Consider the following 18,261-nt stretch of genomic DNA (forward strand, 5'->3'; position numbering starts at 1 on the left):
GCTATTTATCCAAAGGACACAAAATCACTATTTAGAAAAGCTATCTGACCCCCTCTCCATGTTCACTGCAACATCATGTACAACAGCCAAGACATGGAAACACCTAAGTGTCTATCAACAGATGAATGAATAAAGTAGGTACGGGGTGTCTGTGTGTATAATCCAGCCATAAAAATGAAGGAAACCCTGACATTTGGGACAACATGGATGACCTTGAGGGCTTTATGCTAAGAGAACTAAGTCAGAGACAGACAAATACTCTATCATCTCACTTACAGGTAGGAGCTAAAAAGAAAACGAACTTAGAGATACGGAGAACAGATTGGTGGTTGCTAGAGACAGGGCAGAGTGGGGAGGAGGAAAAATGAGTGAGGATGGTCAAAAAGTACAAAATTTTAAATTCTGAGATAAGTAAGTCCTGGGGACAATAGTGAACAATGCAGTATTATATGTTTGAAAATTGTTGACAGTACATCTTAAAAGTTCTTATCACAATAGAAAGATTATAGCTATATGTGGTGATACATTTTAACTAATTTACTGCAGTAATCATTTAACAATCTATACCCATATTAAATCACTGTTATATACCCAAAACTAATACAGTCGACCTTTGAACAGTACAGATTTGAACCATGCAGATCTATTTATAAGAAGATTTGTTTTCCCCAGCAATACATACCACACAGTCTTTGGATGGAGAGCCCATGGATGCAGAGCTGAACCCACAAGTAGGAAGGTCTGACTGTGAAGTTATATGTGGATTTTCGACCGTGGGGAGGTTGGTGTCCCTAATTCTTACATTGTTCAAGGGTCAACTGTGCAATGTTTTACATCAATTTTATCTCAATAGAAAAGAGAGACTGCATAAGGAAGCATTTTTCACCCTATTAGGTTCAATTATTGAACCTGAAAAATGCAAGGTCTCATGAACAACCAACCTCAGGGCATTCAGAGAACAAAATGGTGCACTTAAAAAAACCAAAAAATAACAAAACCTTCTCCAGATATCAGAGAGGACTTGGGAGGCATTTTGTCCTTTTTGGTACAGAACCAAATTAAATGTTTAAAATTTTAACATAGGGCAGCTGGCCTCGTTTGATACTGCCAAGTAATTCGTTCCTTTAAAAGGTTATTGTGAGATAAAGAAAATGAAGGCTAGACTAAGTGGCTCATGGTTATAAATCCCACGTCATTAAAAAAACGTTCAGCAGCGTTGAAGAGCTGCACTCTGAGGGGCAGGCCCCTGTCCTATGAGTATAGAGATATCCCTAGTGGCCTGGGACTCACGTGGCGATGCCTCACTAATGTGAGGTCTTGGGCTACTGCCTATTCAGCACCACTCTGGGTAGTGTGTTATTTCTGTGTTGCCTCATCGAATCCATACAACCATCCTGGAGCAAGTATTTTCCAAATACAAAATGGAACTTTATTTTATGATGAGAAAAGGCTAACTTTATTCCACTCACATAGTTAGTAAGTGACTGGAGCTAGACTTGGGAACTTTAAGATACTGGACTCCCAGGGATTCTCCTAGCAAAGTGAATTTCAGCGTAGGAATACTAATAAGAGCTTCTAGTTCAGGAGCCCTCACACATGCTAAGGCATTGTAATGTACACTCTAGGCAGGTGGAAATTCCCACGTGTTGGAAGATTATAGAGAACTGCCCTTGGGAATTGGGCAGGAACATGCCCTTGAGAGGATCCCCTGAGAAGGCTTCACTTCTTTTTTTTTTTTTTTTAAGCAAGTGGCCGCACCTGCGGCACATGGAAGTTCCCAGGCCAGGGGTCGAGCCACAGCCACTGCAGAAGCAACACCGAGTAGTTATGTTGTGAGCCCCACGGCAAGTCCCACTTCTTAACTATTTTTCTCTTGGACACAAAACAAAGTCATATTTAACACCTAAATTTTAAGGTGTCCTCTCCCCCCAGGATGAAACTCCATTCAACTACCCAAACCTTTTAGTAAAAGGTACCAGGGAGTAGGTGGAAACATGGAGAAATCCATACAGAATTCACAAAGGAATTGAAAAAAAATTAATAATACTAGTATTTCATATGTGAGTAACAGATACTTGCCTTGTGGATAGAAACAAACTAAATATATATAACAGGAAAGACAGCTCATCAGTAAGGACAGCTCAGCCAAGTTTCTTTGGTTGCAAATGATAAAAAAATCCAACTCAAGTAATGTTAAACAGAAACTGAGAAATTTAGTCTTAGTTTTTGAATTAATAATATAGTCACATGATCCCAAATTCAAAAGGACATGGATGACCAGATAGTTGGTTAAATATTACACCTAGGTGTGTCTGGAAAGGTGTTTCTGGAAAAGAAAAGCATCTGAATTGGTGGACTGAGGGAAGCAGATGGCCTTTTCCAGTGTGGGCGAGCATCACCTAATCCATTGAGGGCCTGAATGAAACGAAAGGGCAGAAGAAGGTTGAATTCTCTCTCTGCCTGACACGTTTTGATCTTTTGCCCTCAACATTCCTGGTACTCAGACCTCCAGACTCGAACTGAAATCTACACTATTGCTCTCTTGCCACTGGACTGACTACACCACTGGCTTTTCTGGGTCCCCAGCGTGCAGATGGCACATCATGGGAATTTTCTGACTCCATAATCACCTGAGCCAATGCCTTATAATAAACCCCTTTCTAAATATATTCATCTCAAGCTCATAGAGAAATGATAAGGATATTGATCTATATAGTTTTTCCCTCCCTTTCCCTCCCCCCCCCCAATCCATCCTACTGGTTCTGTTTCTCCAAGGACCCCTGAGAAATATATTTACAAAATTCACAAGGCCCACTTTTTAGTCATTCTCATCCCCTCATGGAACCTATATTGCTAAGTTAAGAAAAAGAGAGACTTGCTTATTTGTGAGTCTTCTTCTACCAAATATAGTTTATTTAAATAAACTCCAAAAGAAAAAAAAAAAATTGGGGAAAAAATAGCCAAGAATCCCAAAGTCCTAGGTCTGTGGCTCAATTCGGAGTCAACCCTAATTTCTCTGAAACTCTGGCCACAGACTGCTCTCTCCTGGGATCCCCTCACTATAAGTGAAACAAAGTTTCACCTCGGATGAAAATTTCCACCTCAGATTTACCAGGGCTTCACCAGCCTCAAGTTCCACGGGATCATCTCTGTGTCTCCCTCCAATGGCAAAATTCAGACTGAACATCATGGCTGTCTTCCCCCACAAAGCTTCCATGATGCTTTGTTCCCCTGGGTAAACAGATTCCCCGCTGGGCCTGCCAGCAGCACGGAGCACTGGCCCAGTTGGGCAGACATTGAGGGCCTCAGGTTCTTTTCCATGTTCTCAGATCCAACGGGGTCATGAAATCTCTCTGCTCCCCAAGGCCCACCAGCCACTCCTGCCATGTACCTAGCTTGCTGACCCAGTTCTCTTCCCAGTGGCAAGCCCTGCGTCCACCTGGCTTCCCTGTGTGGGACCACAGCCCTCTGAATGGCCTCACGACTTCCTGCAGCCCTGCTTCCCTCATCTTGCTCAAATGGGTAAAGACTAGATTCCCCAGGTCAGTGTTGGGACCAGGACAATGTGGGAGGAAAAGACCAGGGTCAAGAAAGGCTGATGGAGACGTCTTTTGTCCCGGAATTTCAGTTAAAGGCCAAATACGGGAGAAAAAACAAAAAGCCATTCTAGGTCCCTGTCATACGAAGGAAAGCCATCCATAGTTAGGAAACATGAACTAGGACCACCAGTCTCCTGCTCAGTTGACTAGGACAGGTCCTTTCCCGGAAGATGAGGCCAACTGGAAAACAGAAACTCTTGTCTTCCTTTTTTGCTGGCACCTCAGTCTTTGCTACGTCCCCTCTGTGAAGGGAGGTCACCCCTCCTCACCCCCACATACCCCTTGAGTATGCCGTTTCCCATCAACTTAACCACAAATTCCATTTCTTCCCTCTTCCTTTCCCTTTTGATGGTGATGAGATAGAGGTGAAGGGGATGGAGGGGTATTTTGTATCAAAGCCTGAAGCACTGGAGGCCTTCTTTGTTTTAACTCTGGACCTCAGCTGAACTTCTGAGAGATCAGAAAAGTCCCACTCTGCATCCTGTTATACATGAGACCTCAGCTCACTGATGCACTAAATTATGGAGGAGAGAGGATGCCTCCTCACCTCCTCTCTCTGTAACCAATGGTCTCCCACTACGCCATCACCGTGTCTAGACACCCAGGTCCTGCCTGCCTCAACAAGTGTTCTAGGGCCCCATTCTTTGACTCACCTCCCTCTTAAAATATCCTATGTCCCAAGTAGTTGCACTTTATTTATTTATTTATTTATTTTGTCTTTTTGCCATTTCTTGGGCTGTTCCCGCGGCATATGGAGGTTCCCAGGCTAGGGGTCGAATCGGAGCTGTAGCCACCAGCCTACGTTAGAGCCACAGCAACACAGGATCCGAGCCGTGTCTGCTCACAGCAACGCTGGATCCTAAACCCACTGAGCAAGGCCAGGGATCGAACCCACAATCTCATGGTTCCTAGTCAGATTCGTTAACCATTGAGCCACGACAGGAACTCCATCAAGTAGTTGCACTCTAACAGAGATATGCTCCTAAGTTTAACAGAAAGAGTAGCTCTGAAGGTAATAATTTTAGACGAAGTAACAGGTTAAGGTCACGTATTTATAGACAAGATGGACTATCAGCGTCTTCCCAATGGGATCACATAGGCAGTAACTACAGGTTGGAACAAACCCCATTCATCATTTACAGAGATCGTCAGTCAATTCACTGTGAGAAGAAAGCATTCTCCTTTTCTATCTCCTCCCATCCTGTAGGGTCCTGACTCTTGCGAGATCTCACTGCAGAAAACTGCTTATTGAGCAAGGTTCTCTGTCCCTTCCCACTGGGGGACTTTCCCAGTGATGACTGGTACAGAACTCATGAGGTACCAAGAACTTACAAGAGAAAATAAAACCCCAGGATTAGATCTCTGAAGTAGAGACATATTTGCATTGGACGGAAAGTTGCTCTGGCATCCTCTGAAATCACTGTAGCTGTTTATTATGAGATTTGGGGTGATGAGAAGAAAGTGAATGTGGAGGCCATGCCCGAGGATTGGGATCAAGCAGAGTGACCATTTATCCATTTATTTATTCCCCTAATTGGGATACTTCTCAGAGTGAAAAGGGACAGGCTGACATGATGTTAAAAATTTTCTTGAGGTTATTATTTTTTTATTTAAAGTATAGTTCATTTACAATGTTGTGCCGGTTTCTGCTCTACAGCAAATGATCCAGTCCTACATACATTCTTTTTCTCCTATCATCCCCATCATGTTCTTCCCTGTGCTGTACCGTAGGAGCCCGTCAACCATCCATTCGAAATGAAACAGTTTGCATCTAGTAACCCCCAAAAGACCTACCCCCCTTATTCCCTTCATTACTAGAACCTTTCAAGTTTTTGCTCCCCAACTTACTACAGTTCCCAGTCTTCTTTGCAATGAGACACACATTATGTCTAAGTCCTGCTTCACGGGATATGTGCGAGTGATGCATGCAATTCTGGCCTGGCACTTAACGTGGGAGATGTATGCCCATCAGTCCTTTTCCCCTTCTCACTGGCTGAGGGTGGTAGTGTGGAGCTCTTCCTGGCCATGCAGGTAGACAGAGCATTAGTGAGATGGTGAAGCAACAGAATACACTTAGTGCTCTAATAAAAGAGACCCAGAGAGATCTTTTATCTCTTCTACCATGTGAAGATGAAGTCAAAAGACAGCTGTCTATGAAGTGAGCCCTCACCAGACACTGAATCTGCCAGCACCTTGATCTTGAACTTCCCAGCCTCCAGAACTGTGAGAAATCAACGCCTGTTATTTAATCCCTCCAGTCTACAATAGTTTGTTATGGCAGCTCAAGGGGACTAAGACATCTGTTTTTTTTTAAATTATATGATAATATTTTGCTTCCTTTTCTCTTTACTTCCCATTAGCTTTCAATGGAACCTAGCAGATGTAGAAAGAACATTCAGGACTTGCCATCTTCCAGGGCACTGTGCTCCATCTCCAGCATCCCAGAGAAGGAAATACACTGGCTAGAAAGAGTAGGTCCAGGACATTTTTGAGTATTCGAGGTTGGAGAGGAGACCCCCATACACAACCCATGCAGAATCTCTCCTCTCTTTCTTGCTTCTTCGAGCCTCAGAAAAATGGAAAGAAACTCTACACTCCACCCTTCAATTAATTATAGCTCAGGATGAAGAGAAAGTGATTCCAGAGAGGGCTGAAGGATGTCAAGGAAAATTCATGTACAGATCACAGGAAAACAGTACGTCTGTACTAAGGTGCCCATATTAACCATAAACAAGATTTTTTGTTCATGGCAGAGCAGCTATGCTAATAAACTTCAAGGAAGAGATGAGAAATAGAAGGAAGTTACAGGTGCTTATATTAGCATATTCAGAATACATAAAGAAATCTGAAATTCAACAACAACAGCAAAAAAAAACCAGTTTAAAAATGGCAAAGGATTTAAATAAGCACTCTGTAAAGAAAAATTCAAATGGGCCAAGTAACTCAGGGAAACATACTCAATCTCACTAGTAACCATAAAAATTCAACTTAAAGCCATAATAGAATGTCTTTGGGAGTATTCCTTCTTCTTCAACCTTTTGAAAGAGTTTAAGGAGGATGGGCACCAGTTCCTCTTTATATGTTTGGTAGAATTCGCCTGTGAAGCCATCTGGTTCTGGACTTTTATTTGTAGGGAGTGTTTTTATGACCTCTTCAATTTCATTTCTAGTGATCGGTCTGTTCAGTTGGTCTGTTTCTTCTTGATTCAGTTTGGCAGGCTGTAAGATTCTAGAAAATTGTCCATTTCTTCCAGATTGTCAAATTTGTTGGCATATAGTTGTTCATAGTATCCTCTTATGGTTTTTTGTATTTCTGCAGTATCTGTTGTGATTTCTCCTTTTTCATTTATAATTTTGGTATTTGAGTTCTTTCTCTCCTCTTTTTAGTGAGTCTGGCCAGGGGTCTGTCAATTTTGTTTACCTTTTCAAAGAACCAGCTCTTAGTTTTATTAATTTTCTCTATTTTTTTGAATCTCTATTTTATTGATTTCTTCTTTGATCTTTACAATTTCCTTCCTTCTGCTGACTTTAGGTCTTTTTTGTTCTTTTTCTAATTTGTTTAGGTGGAGGGTTAAGTTGGTACTGGTATCAAAACAGACAGACAGACCAATGGAACAGAATAGAGAACCCGGAAATAAACCCTGACACCTATGATCAATTAATCTTTGACAAGGGAGGCAAGAACATAAAATGGGAAAAAGAAAGTCTATTCCACATGCATTGCTGGGAAACCTGGACAGCTGCATGCAAAGCAATAAAATTAGAACACACCCTCACACCATGCACAAAAGTAAACTCCAAATGGCTGAAAGACTTAAATATAAGACAGGACACCATCAAACTCCTAGAAGAAAACATAGGCAAAACACTCTCTGACATCAACATCATGAATATTTTCTCAGGTCTCCCAAAGAAATAGAAATTAGAGCAAAAATAAACCCTTGGGACCTCATCAAACTGAAAAGCTTTTGCACAGCAAAGGAAACCCAAAAGAAAACAATAAGACAACTTACAGAATGGGAGGAAATAGTTTCAAATGATGCAACGGAGAAGGGCTTAATCTCTAGAATATATAAGCAACTTATACAACTCAAGAGCAAAAAAGCCAATCAACCAATGGAAAAATGGGCAAAAGACCTGAATAGACTGTTCTCCAAGGAAGATATACAGATGGCCAGCAAACACATGAAAAAATGCTCAACATCGCTGATTATAACAGAAATGCAAATCAAAACAACCATGAGATACCACCTCATATCAGTCAGAATGGCCCTCATTAATAAGTCCACAAATAACAAGTGCTGGAGGGGCTGTGGAGAAAAGGGAACCCTCCTGCACTGTTGGTGGGAATATAAACTGGTACAGCCACTGTGGAGAACAGTTTAGAGATACCTTAGAAACCTATACATAGAACTTCCATATGACCCCGCAATCCCACTCTTGGGCATCTATCCAGACAAGCTCTACTTAAAAGAGATACATGCACCCGCATGTTCATTGCAGCACTATTCACAATAGCCAGGACATGGAAACAACCCAAATGTCCATCAACAGATGATTGGATTCGGAAGAGGTGGTAATATATACACAATGGAATACTACTCAGCCATAAAAACGAATGACATAATGCCATTTGCAGCAACATGGATGGAACTAGAGAATCTTATACTGAGTGAAATGAGTCAGAAAGACAAAACACCATATTATATCACTTATAACTGGAATCTAATATCCAGCACAAATGAACATCTCCACAGAAAAGAAAATCATGGACTTGGAGAAGAGACTTGTGGCTGCCTGATGGGAGGGGGGAGGGAGTGGGAGGGATCGGGAGCTTGGGCTTATCAGACACAACTTAGAACAGATTTACAAGGAGATCCTGCTGAATAGCATTGAGAACTATGTCTAGATACTCATATTGCAACAGAACAAAGGGTGGGGGGGAAATGTATACATGTAAGGATAACTTGATCCCCTTGCTGTACAGTGAGAAAAAAAATAAACTATTAAAAAATTAAAAAATAAACTAAAAAAAAGCCATAATAACATATAAGTATACAATCATTATTTTGCCAAAAGTTTTAAAATCTGGCAATTCCAAGGGATGTCATTGATACTGAGTAACAAGAATTCTCAAAGATGCTAGGGTTTTATGTAAATTGTTATAAACATTTTAAGAAACTATTTGACATTATTAACTATAATTGAACATGCACGTATCCTACGGTCTAAAAAATTTGCTCCTGAGGGATAATCTATCAGAAATGCGAGTATGTATGTACCAGTACACATGTGACAGAATATTCGTCGGCTGTAAACAGACCAAACGCCCATTTACTGCAGAATGGATAAATGCATTATGGTATATTCAGCAGTATGCTGGAAGATGTTTAACAGCTGTAGGGGAAAGCCCTGGTTTGTAGCATCTGTCAGTCTCTGTGATATAAATACTTTCACCATGGCCAATTTCAGGCTCCCAACATGTTATCAACCAGCTTGCAAAATTCCTGAACATTCAACAGGCAGCTCTTGTGAGGCTGAACAAGCTGGTTCTAGCACATCACTGAGTAGGTGCATACTTTGGAACACTAGACGGTGGTAAAAATGAATGAATTCTAGTTCCATGCGCCAATGTGGATAATCTCATAAATATAACATTGAGCAAAATAAACAAGTAACCAAAGGAATACATAGAGTCTGATTCCATTTGCATAAAGTTCAAAATAGGCCAAATTAAATCAGAATTTGTAGGGGTATATATTTAGGTGGTAAAAGTATAAAGAGGAGAATGGGAGCGTTCACCATAAAAGCGAGGATATCATTAACTCTCACAGGGAAGAGGAGATTATACATGGGAAAGGGCATGGGGTGGACTTCTGGGGTGCTGGCGGGGTTCTGTTTCCTGACCATGGCAGAGTAACATGGATATTCTCTTGAAAAGTTTTTGTTCAATTATATGTACAGGTTGGCTGCATCTTCATCACTTGTTGTGTTAGAGAGCCTGCTGATCCTGGCTCCTCATACCAACTTGTCTGTTTCTTCCCAACGTCACATGAAGTGACACATGTTGTAGCTACAAGTCAGCCATGGTGGAACTATTTACACCACTGTAATTGGCAAATAGCAAGTCAGGGCTTTGTTTAAACTGATTTAACAGTGCACCACTGGTTCAATATAATAATAAAATGTTTAAAATAGTATGTCAAAATTGGTTTCTTTAGGCAGATATTTTTCAAGACTTAATACCCTCAACAATCTCAAGGCAAAACTGCATTAAAAAAAAAAACTAAATATGACAAGATCCTTGCAATGAAAAAGGCTTGAGGGTTAAAGAGAATGAAATGAAGAAACTATAAAGTATTTGGGACCCCTTGTTATTTGATGTGTAATAAAAACCATCACACTGATAGGAAAATTAAGGATCCTATCTAAGGACCCGCCATCTCTCCTTAGAGAAATTTTTTTTTTTTTTTGGTCTTTTTGCCATTTCTTGGGCCACTCCCGCGGCATATGGAGGTTCCCAGGCTAGGGGTCTAATTGGAGCTGTAGCTGCCAGCCTACACCGGAGCCACAGCAATGCAGGATTCGAACCACGTCAGCAACCTACACCACAGCTCACGGCAACACCAGATCATTAACCCACTGAGCAAGGGCAGGGATCGAACCAGCAACCTCATGGTTCCTAGTCGGATTCGTTAACCACTGTGCCACGACGGGAACTCCACAGAAAATGTTCTTGATGACTACTTTGCAAAATGGTGAAAGGCAGAGTGGATCAGTAACTTTCTCAGTCTACCATTCAACATCACTGTCTCAGTAAATTTAGGCCAAAAGTAGCCTCAAATGTTATACTAAACCAGTTCTTGACATTATTCTGGGCATCTGTTCGTAGTAATTACCAGTCATCATTTATATAGAAGTGAGAAAACACTTGTTCTTTTCTACATATTTATATAAATCTGTTTTTAAAATTCTATAACCCTAATAGAGGGTTATATGATATCACTTCTGTTTATTCCAGCTTTTCTGATAGTTAATGATTTAAACTCTTATTTCCCATTACAATAACTACAAATCTATTATGATGTAGAATAAGAAAAACTTCAGGAGTTCCTGTTGTGGCTCAGCAGTAATGAACCTGACTAGTATCCATGAAGATGCATGTACGATCTCCGGCCCCGCTCAGTGGGTGGGAGATCTGGCTTTGCCCTGAGTTGTGGTGTAGGTCGCAGATGTGGCTCAGATCCCATGTTGCTGTGGCTGTGGTGGAGGTTCAACCCCTAGCCTGGGAACTTCCTTATGCCGCAGGTGTGGCCCTAAAAAGCAAAAAGAAAAATTTCAGTGATTTTCAAGGTACATTATAGGTCTGCAGAGAAATTTGGGGCCTGTGAATGGCTTCTATAGACAATGACTTCAAATTCCTTGGGACGGCAGGGCACAGAAGCCCTAGAGCTGTATGTTGATGGAAGGGTTTCCACTATTAGGGAAGGAACCCATTGGGAAAAAAAAGTTTTAATTATAAGGCATTTATTATCATTTCAGTTAAAAGATGAATCTGAAAACAATGGATTTGGTTCGATGTTACCATTCTCATGTTTAAACCTGCAATGTGGAAACTTAGCTTGACTGGAAAATACTGGGTTTTTTGGGAGGAGAAGGTGTGAGGAGCAGGAGTGGGAGGGTCCTTTACTTCTTGAATGAGTCCATCTGTTTTCATTGAAGACCCCAGGTATTGGGACAAGATAACCATCCCACTGGTTCTAGAGAGGGGTGGTTTATCTTGAGTTGAGTGGGACAGGGATGGAGGAGACCTGGGGGTGGGAAAGCTCCCCTAAGGCTGCTGCTGCTGGGGCCACTGGAACAGTTCACAGCTGGCCAGTGAAACCTACATCACAGGGAAGGCAGAGTCTTGGGTTGTAGCTACCTCTCTGCTACAAGCTCCTTCTCACCACCTTTCTTTCCCATTCTGCCAGCCTGGCAATCCCACACTGAGCCATCGCGCTGCTATTCTCCAACTTTTGGCTTCCCAGCTCCCCATTCTTTTGACACTATTGGGCAGGGTTTGATTCTTATTCATGGCAACATGAAGTAAAACAAGCAGAGCATTCATTCATCACCATATTAACATCCATGCTGCCCGTGACAGTTCCATCCCAAGACACCACGCGGATTACTGTCATAACATGTGTTTCAGGAGGAGCCAGAGGAAAAAGAACTTTGCATTCTACCCTCAAGCTCTGTCAGAACTGAACCAAGTCATCATAAGAAGGGGAACCACCTCCCCAATTAAGGCACTTCTTTCCTCAAAAATGTTTTTGTGCTTGCATGAAAGTACTTCTAAATATAAGGCTAGAATTGGTTAGCAGCAGGCAACTTTACACGGCTGACGTCTCTGCTAAATAATTTCCGACACGATCGTGCCATAACATAGTGTGAAGATGTGTTGAAATCACACCACAAGCATTGCTGCTCCAGACTTAGTTTTGATATTCTAAGCCATAGAAGAGAATTATTTTAGAACTATTTTCAGTCGAAGGTGGTTTGTCAGGAGAGAGCCGTCTATCAGAGTTATTGGTGGAGCGCTTCGAAAACCAAAACGTATATTCCAATCCAACCCAACATCCCTAGCTTCTCAATCAGAATTTCTTGAAACATGACATGGGCAAGTTTGTTTTAAAATGTTGATTCTCACATGCAGTCCCTGATGGAGAGGTATGTGGGTTTACAACAACTGAGGACAAGAGGATAACAGAGCCTTCTTCTTCCCCATCTTTCTAGTAAGTTAATACATCCAACAAAGCCCCATGCTGGACCCAAGGAAACAAACGAAGAAAGAGTCCCTGCCCTCAAGAAGCTTATGCTCTAGCAGGACAGATGAGAACTCAAGTACGAAGCCCACGAACAAAGAGGTCACAAGACAAAGCGGAATGGGGGCAACTCCTGTACCCCCTGGGCCGTAACTGACCAGCACCCACAGGGCCAGAGAATTTTCAGTCTGGTAGGGCTGCCAGGGCACCATGCAGCAGGAGTGCTGTGAATGAGCCACTCAGGCATCCGAAGTGGGTGTCTTCAGCCACAGCAGATGCAGAGGTTTCCCACATTCACAGCCAGAGGGGCACGCAGAGCTGGAGAGATGCCCCCAGCCAGGGCAGCCCTGGCCCTCCAGCCCCCACCCCCGCTGACACGCGCAAGACCTTGGTCTCTTCTGCACGCAGATGCCCCTGCTGGACGGCAGAGAGCTGGCAAGGTGTGTGTGCTGTCCTGCTAGAAAAACTGAGCAACTATGAAGTTCCTTTAGAGACCCCCGGGGAGTCACCCAATTTCTGACCCCACCACCATGCTAACTAATTCAGATCCTCCCGCCCTCAGGCAGCGTCTGTGCATGGCCGGGATGAGGAAGAAGTGCATTTCTTCTTTGCATGGAGCAGTTGGACACTTGCTCAAAATCCTGTCCCCTGGCAAACCACCCACGCCCTGGTCACTGTAATACTGATGGGTCTCCGTGATCTTGGGAGGGAGGGACCACCCCTCTGGCCCCAGGGGTGGGCACAGGAGAAACACAGAGCAAACCTACTACTCAACTTCCTCGGCCACAGTAGGGGGGTTGGGGTAGATGGTAGCTCAAGCCAGAAGAATCGGCCTTGCCTGTTTCTAAAACGCTCAGGAGACACCATCTCTTCCACAGGGATGATAAACTGTTAGGACGGGGGGGTGGGGGGCACTGCCTCCAAGGGCCTTCTCTCCCTTTATTTCAAAAGACCTGGGTGGAGAAAAGAAGAGCTGAGAAATATGGGGAGACCTCCCTGGATACATCTAAACACAGACCCATTTACACAAACCCATTAATCTCCTTTTTAAAATTATTTGAGTTGGGTTTTTGTCACCTGTTAACAAAAAGAATTCTGATTAATTTATCTATTACAGTCTCCCAAATTATCAAATACAAATACAGGATGCTCGGTTACATTTGAAGAATTTTTTTTTGTTGTTGTTGTTGTTGTTGCTATTTCTTGGGCCGCTCCCGCGGCATATGGAGGTTCCCAGGCTAGGGGTCGAATCGGAGCTGTAGCCACCGGCCTACGCCAGAGCCACAGCAACGCGGGATCCGAGCCGCGTCTGCAACCTACACCACAGCTCACGGCAACGCCGGATCCTTAACCCACTGAGCAAGGGCAGTAACCGAACCCGCAACCTCATGGTTCCTAGTCGGATTCGTTAACCACTGCGCCATGACGGGAACTCCTGAAGAATTTTTTAATATAGGTATATCCCAAGGATTGTATAGGATATACTTATGCTAGAAAACCCTGTTTTCTGAAATTCAAATTTCACTGGGCATTCCATATCTTCTCTGATACATACTGTGTGTCTTAAACCCTTTACTCAAAAGGGAGGTGACAGGTCCCTTGATGAATTAATGCTTAAAGAACACAGGGAGCAGATGAGGAAGATTCCACAGAAGCATCTTAACCCAATCGTTCTTCTCCAAGGCACCCCTTCTTTGCACAAACCAGATGAGGGCAGTAAGGAGTCCCAGCGTCAGGTGACTCAATCCTCACCAGATCTGGAAACGCTTCAGCTGGGCCCGTGAGGCCCCCTTCCCCATACTCGAATCACCTGAGGGAGTTTTAAACCTTCCCACTGCAGAGGTCACACCCCAGACCAATTACACCAGAACCAGCAAGACTCATGAGGGTGATTTCAACATGCAGCCCCATACAGAACCACTGAGCCAGGTCCTTGAGAAATTCAGGCAAACTGTACGAGTTCAAACAAATGAGAGAAGTCATTCTGAAGTGTCTCCCTCCCCAGCCCCCAGGAACCAAGTCACCTCAGGTGGGAATTAGTCACCCAGGGCAGCCCAAGGCTTGGGCAGCGTGGGGTGGGTGGCTGTCACAGGGCCTCCATTCCAGGCTTGCCCACACCTGGCCATGTGGCTGGCAGATGTCAGGGCCACAGGGAAGCAGACAGGGAGGCCCAGCCTCACCTGCGATGGGCTCCAGAATAAACAAAGCATCTCAGTTTCCAGCCCGCACCCAGCTCGGTGCCTATTCCCCCAGGGGGAGGGAGGGGCCAGGCGAGGCAGGTGGGGGAGGTGCCCTAGAGGGGTTTCTATGATAACAAAGCCTTCCTTTCCAGCTCTCAGGGTGTGGAGACAACCCAGCCTTCGGGTCCAGATCAGCCAGAGTGAATCCCTGCCGTCTCCGGGTCCTAATCCATGGCTTTCTATTCCTGTACCTCTTTCTCAGAGGAGCAGACCCACCTGAGAGCCTCAAAATCACCGACAAGGTGCCTGGGTGGGGGCTCCTCACCCACCCCCAAACCTGCCTCAGCCGTTCTTCAGCTGCCAAACCACGTCTGCCCCTCATCCCCTGCCACCTGCCAACCCTTGAGGGCAGAAACCATGTCTTTCCTTTTTTAAGACTATTTCTTAAGAGCAGTTTTAGGTTTACAGCAAAATGGAGGGGCTTGTACAGAGATTTCCCATATACTCCCTGGTCCAGACACCAGGAGCCTCCCCGCCACCAACACCCACGTGCCCACCAGGGCGGAGTGTGGGTCACAACCCACGGACCTACGTGGACACCATCATCACCCAAGGGTCGCGGTTTACTTTAGGGTGCGCGCTTGGTGCTGTATGGTCTATGGTGTGACCTGAAGTCTGGCACTTGCCACCCGCCTCTACATGGGGTAAAACATGAGCCACTGCAGCTGCCCACCCACAGCCCCCGCTGCGTGGAGCACAGAGTGCAGACCCAGAGGGAGGCGCTCTGCGCTCTGGGAATCAGGTATTTTCAGGAGATTTTATGAGCCCAATTCTTGCTTCTCCTCATATCTAGAAAAAAACTAAAATCCATCGGTGGTGACCGAGGTCCGTGACTAGGAGTCACCTTCAGGAGACCAGCAGCAAACATCTGTAAAAGGTGAGCCTGGCAGCAGGCACCTCCCCCTGCATGCTCGAGACTTAGATGGTGATAAGCCCCCCTTTCCTCTTTGGGGCGTATTTCAGATAGTTCTGGGCTGTAGGAAGTGGGCACAACAAAAGATGTCTCGGTCCCCTGGGAAAACAGCCGCCCCCAAAGGTGGAGCAATGAGCCCCGAGGGCACTCGGGGAAGCATATCAAAGGAGTGATTCCAGGAAGCCCAGACCTTGAGTCTTCCCGTAGAAAAGGTTTTCTGCAAATCCGCTTCTCTGGAAATCTTTTGTTCCTACCACCTCCCCATCGTTGCAAAACCCCACATATCCTAGCTTCCCCCCTTGCCCGAGTGGTTTTTCAGGGCTACCGGAGATACTGTCTCCCAGGCTTAAGCCCTGATTTTACCCCAAATAAAACTTTCAACTCTCAACTTTCAGGTTGTATATATATATATATATATATATATATATATATATATATATATATATTTTTAGTTCACAGTGGTTTTGGACACATATATAATTGGAACAGGGAAGAACAAATCTGACTCCATATGTGATCTGTTTCTTTGACTTGAACCCTCCTATAGCTTGTAGACTACATAATGGCCCATTCAGGGAACCCTGCCCCCAGGCTTGACTGTTAAACTAAAATACCTTTCTTCAGCTCACAGGGAGCCTTCGACCCAGCTCACCTGTGAGTAGCTGCAGGGAGGAAGAAATGAACGCATCCCCTCCCTCAGCTGGCTTTTAAAAATGCTTTACAAACACCGTATGGGGGGTTCAGGGTTTTGGGGGGGATGGGAGCATGAACTACCTGTCTCCTTGCGTGGCCGCAATAAACCTTTCTCTGCTGCAAACTCCAATTATTTCGGTTAGTTTGGCCTCACTGTGCGGCAGGCACACAAACTTGCACTAACATGACAATGTGTATCCACCATTACAGCATCATACAGAGTATTCTCACTGCCTTCAAAATCCTCTGTGCTCCACCTGTTCCTCCGTCACTCCCAGCTAACCCTGGCAACCACTGCCTAACCATGACCACCCTTGATTAGGTTCTCAAAGCTCCTGGCCTTCCTCTAGGGATCCCGAATGCATCGGATACAATCAGCCAATGGAAAGGAAACATCTGGAATTGTTTGATGAAATTGGGAACCCTGCTCCTTCCAGCTGTTATGACTACACTAGAGGGCCAGGCATGGTTCATACTGAAGCCTGGGTGCATAACCGTCCTGGTGGTAGGATGACCCTAAGATGCCATGGAGATGACAAACAGACGAGGTTCGGGGCAGGCTGGTGCCTCCCGTCCCTAGTGGGTCCTGGTAGGTTCTGGCCATTTCCCAGAAGCCATTGGCTGCCCTGGCATGCTACGCTGGGCTGCTCCATTGTGAATCAATACATTTTCAAGTTTAAAAGTCCCTCTGCCTGGACACAGAGGGAAGACAAAGGGGATAGGGCAGTAGGGGAGTGTTTTGAACTCTATTCCAGTTGGGCTTGAAGGCAGTGTGTCGAAGCCGTACCTTCTGGGAACCCCACCCTGATGGCCCCCACGAGCAAGGCAGACAGGGTGCTGGTGACAGTATGCCTGGAGAAGCTCTATAAGGCTCCTCCTGCCTGTCCTGGTTAAGCAGGGAAGCAGAGCCAGTGTCTGGGCAGTTCCTAAGAAGACCCTGAATCCACCAGGCTAACAGATGGCTGGAGGCAGAGCAGAGCGAGGACAAAGGGAAAATGAACCCGCACAACTGAGGCACCAGTGCCTCACACATGGGCTCCAGGTGCAAGAACCCAAGGCCAGCTGCATGACAGACCCACGCGTTCTCATCCAGGATGTGCAACTGGCAGAGAGACTGACCTGCTAGTCCCACATGTACTAACCCAGTGATTTGGCGATTCACAAAGTCGTTCAGCACATGGTTATTTAGTGCAGACCAGCGTCCTGGGGAAGCAGAGGGTGAGCCAGAAACCTGGCCATTGCCCTGACTCAGAGCCACCTCCACCACCGCCATTTGTAACGAAATAGCCAGGGGTAGGTGAAGGGGAGCCCCAGGCTCCTGCAGCTCATCCTAAATGGGGGGATTCACCTGGCAGCTGCCTAGAACAATTGGCTGGCAGGTCTGCACAAAGTGGGAATCTGGGCAGATGCCTTTAAGAGCATCACAAGCTAATTCGCAGTTACCTTAGAAACGTTCGAAAAACCATCTCATTTCCTCCGGAAAAAAGAGGTTGCCCGAGTTTACCTGGAGGGTTGGGGCAGTTGTTTTGCTTCCACCAAGTCCAACAGCTTTTCTGGCCGCTGAGGGGGGGGAGACCCCCAGGGAGTAGAAGAATCTTCTATCTCCTCTCTTTGTAAAAATTACAGCAGTTTCTACCCTTCATAGCAGCGTGGGGGCCAGCACACCCCCTTGGAATCACAGAGGGTGGCTTCCTTTAGAAAAGCAGAGGACGGGGAAGCGCCACAGGGGTCCCCACAGAAAGAGACGGCTGCCCCCCCCCCACCGCCCCGGACTCCTGGTCTTACCTTCCACGTGTGGGTGATGGAACCAGTCCTGCCCAGCCCTCCAGAGCTGGCTTGTTCCTGCTGGAGCTGTGACACCAGTGGCTCAGGTCACAGGGGGACTTTCTAGGAAGAACTACCCTGGAAAGGAAGCGTTTTGTGTTAAGAGCCCGAGCAGAGATGCAGCCGGAGCAGAGATGCGGCCCCACTTCACCTTCCCGCCCCGCCATCTTCAGCCCCTTCACCTCG

General features: G+C 45.2%; 1 long non-coding RNA gene across 1 annotated transcript in view; it reads right to left on the reverse strand.

Annotated features, from left to right (window-relative positions):
* LOC106505194 overlaps window positions 1-18,261 on the reverse strand; it is a 44,254-nt gene extending 25,993 nt beyond the window's left edge. Inside the window, exon 1 of the long non-coding RNA XR_001299360.2 lies at window positions 18,037-18,261. This is a non-coding gene — a long non-coding RNA (uncharacterized LOC106505194). The remainder of the gene's footprint in view (window positions 1-18,036) is intronic.

Source organism: Sus scrofa, chromosome 10 (assembly GCF_000003025.6).
Source record: "Sus scrofa isolate TJ Tabasco breed Duroc chromosome 10, Sscrofa11.1, whole genome shotgun sequence".
In the NCBI taxonomy this organism is placed as follows: domain Eukaryota; kingdom Metazoa; phylum Chordata; class Mammalia; order Artiodactyla; family Suidae; genus Sus; species Sus scrofa.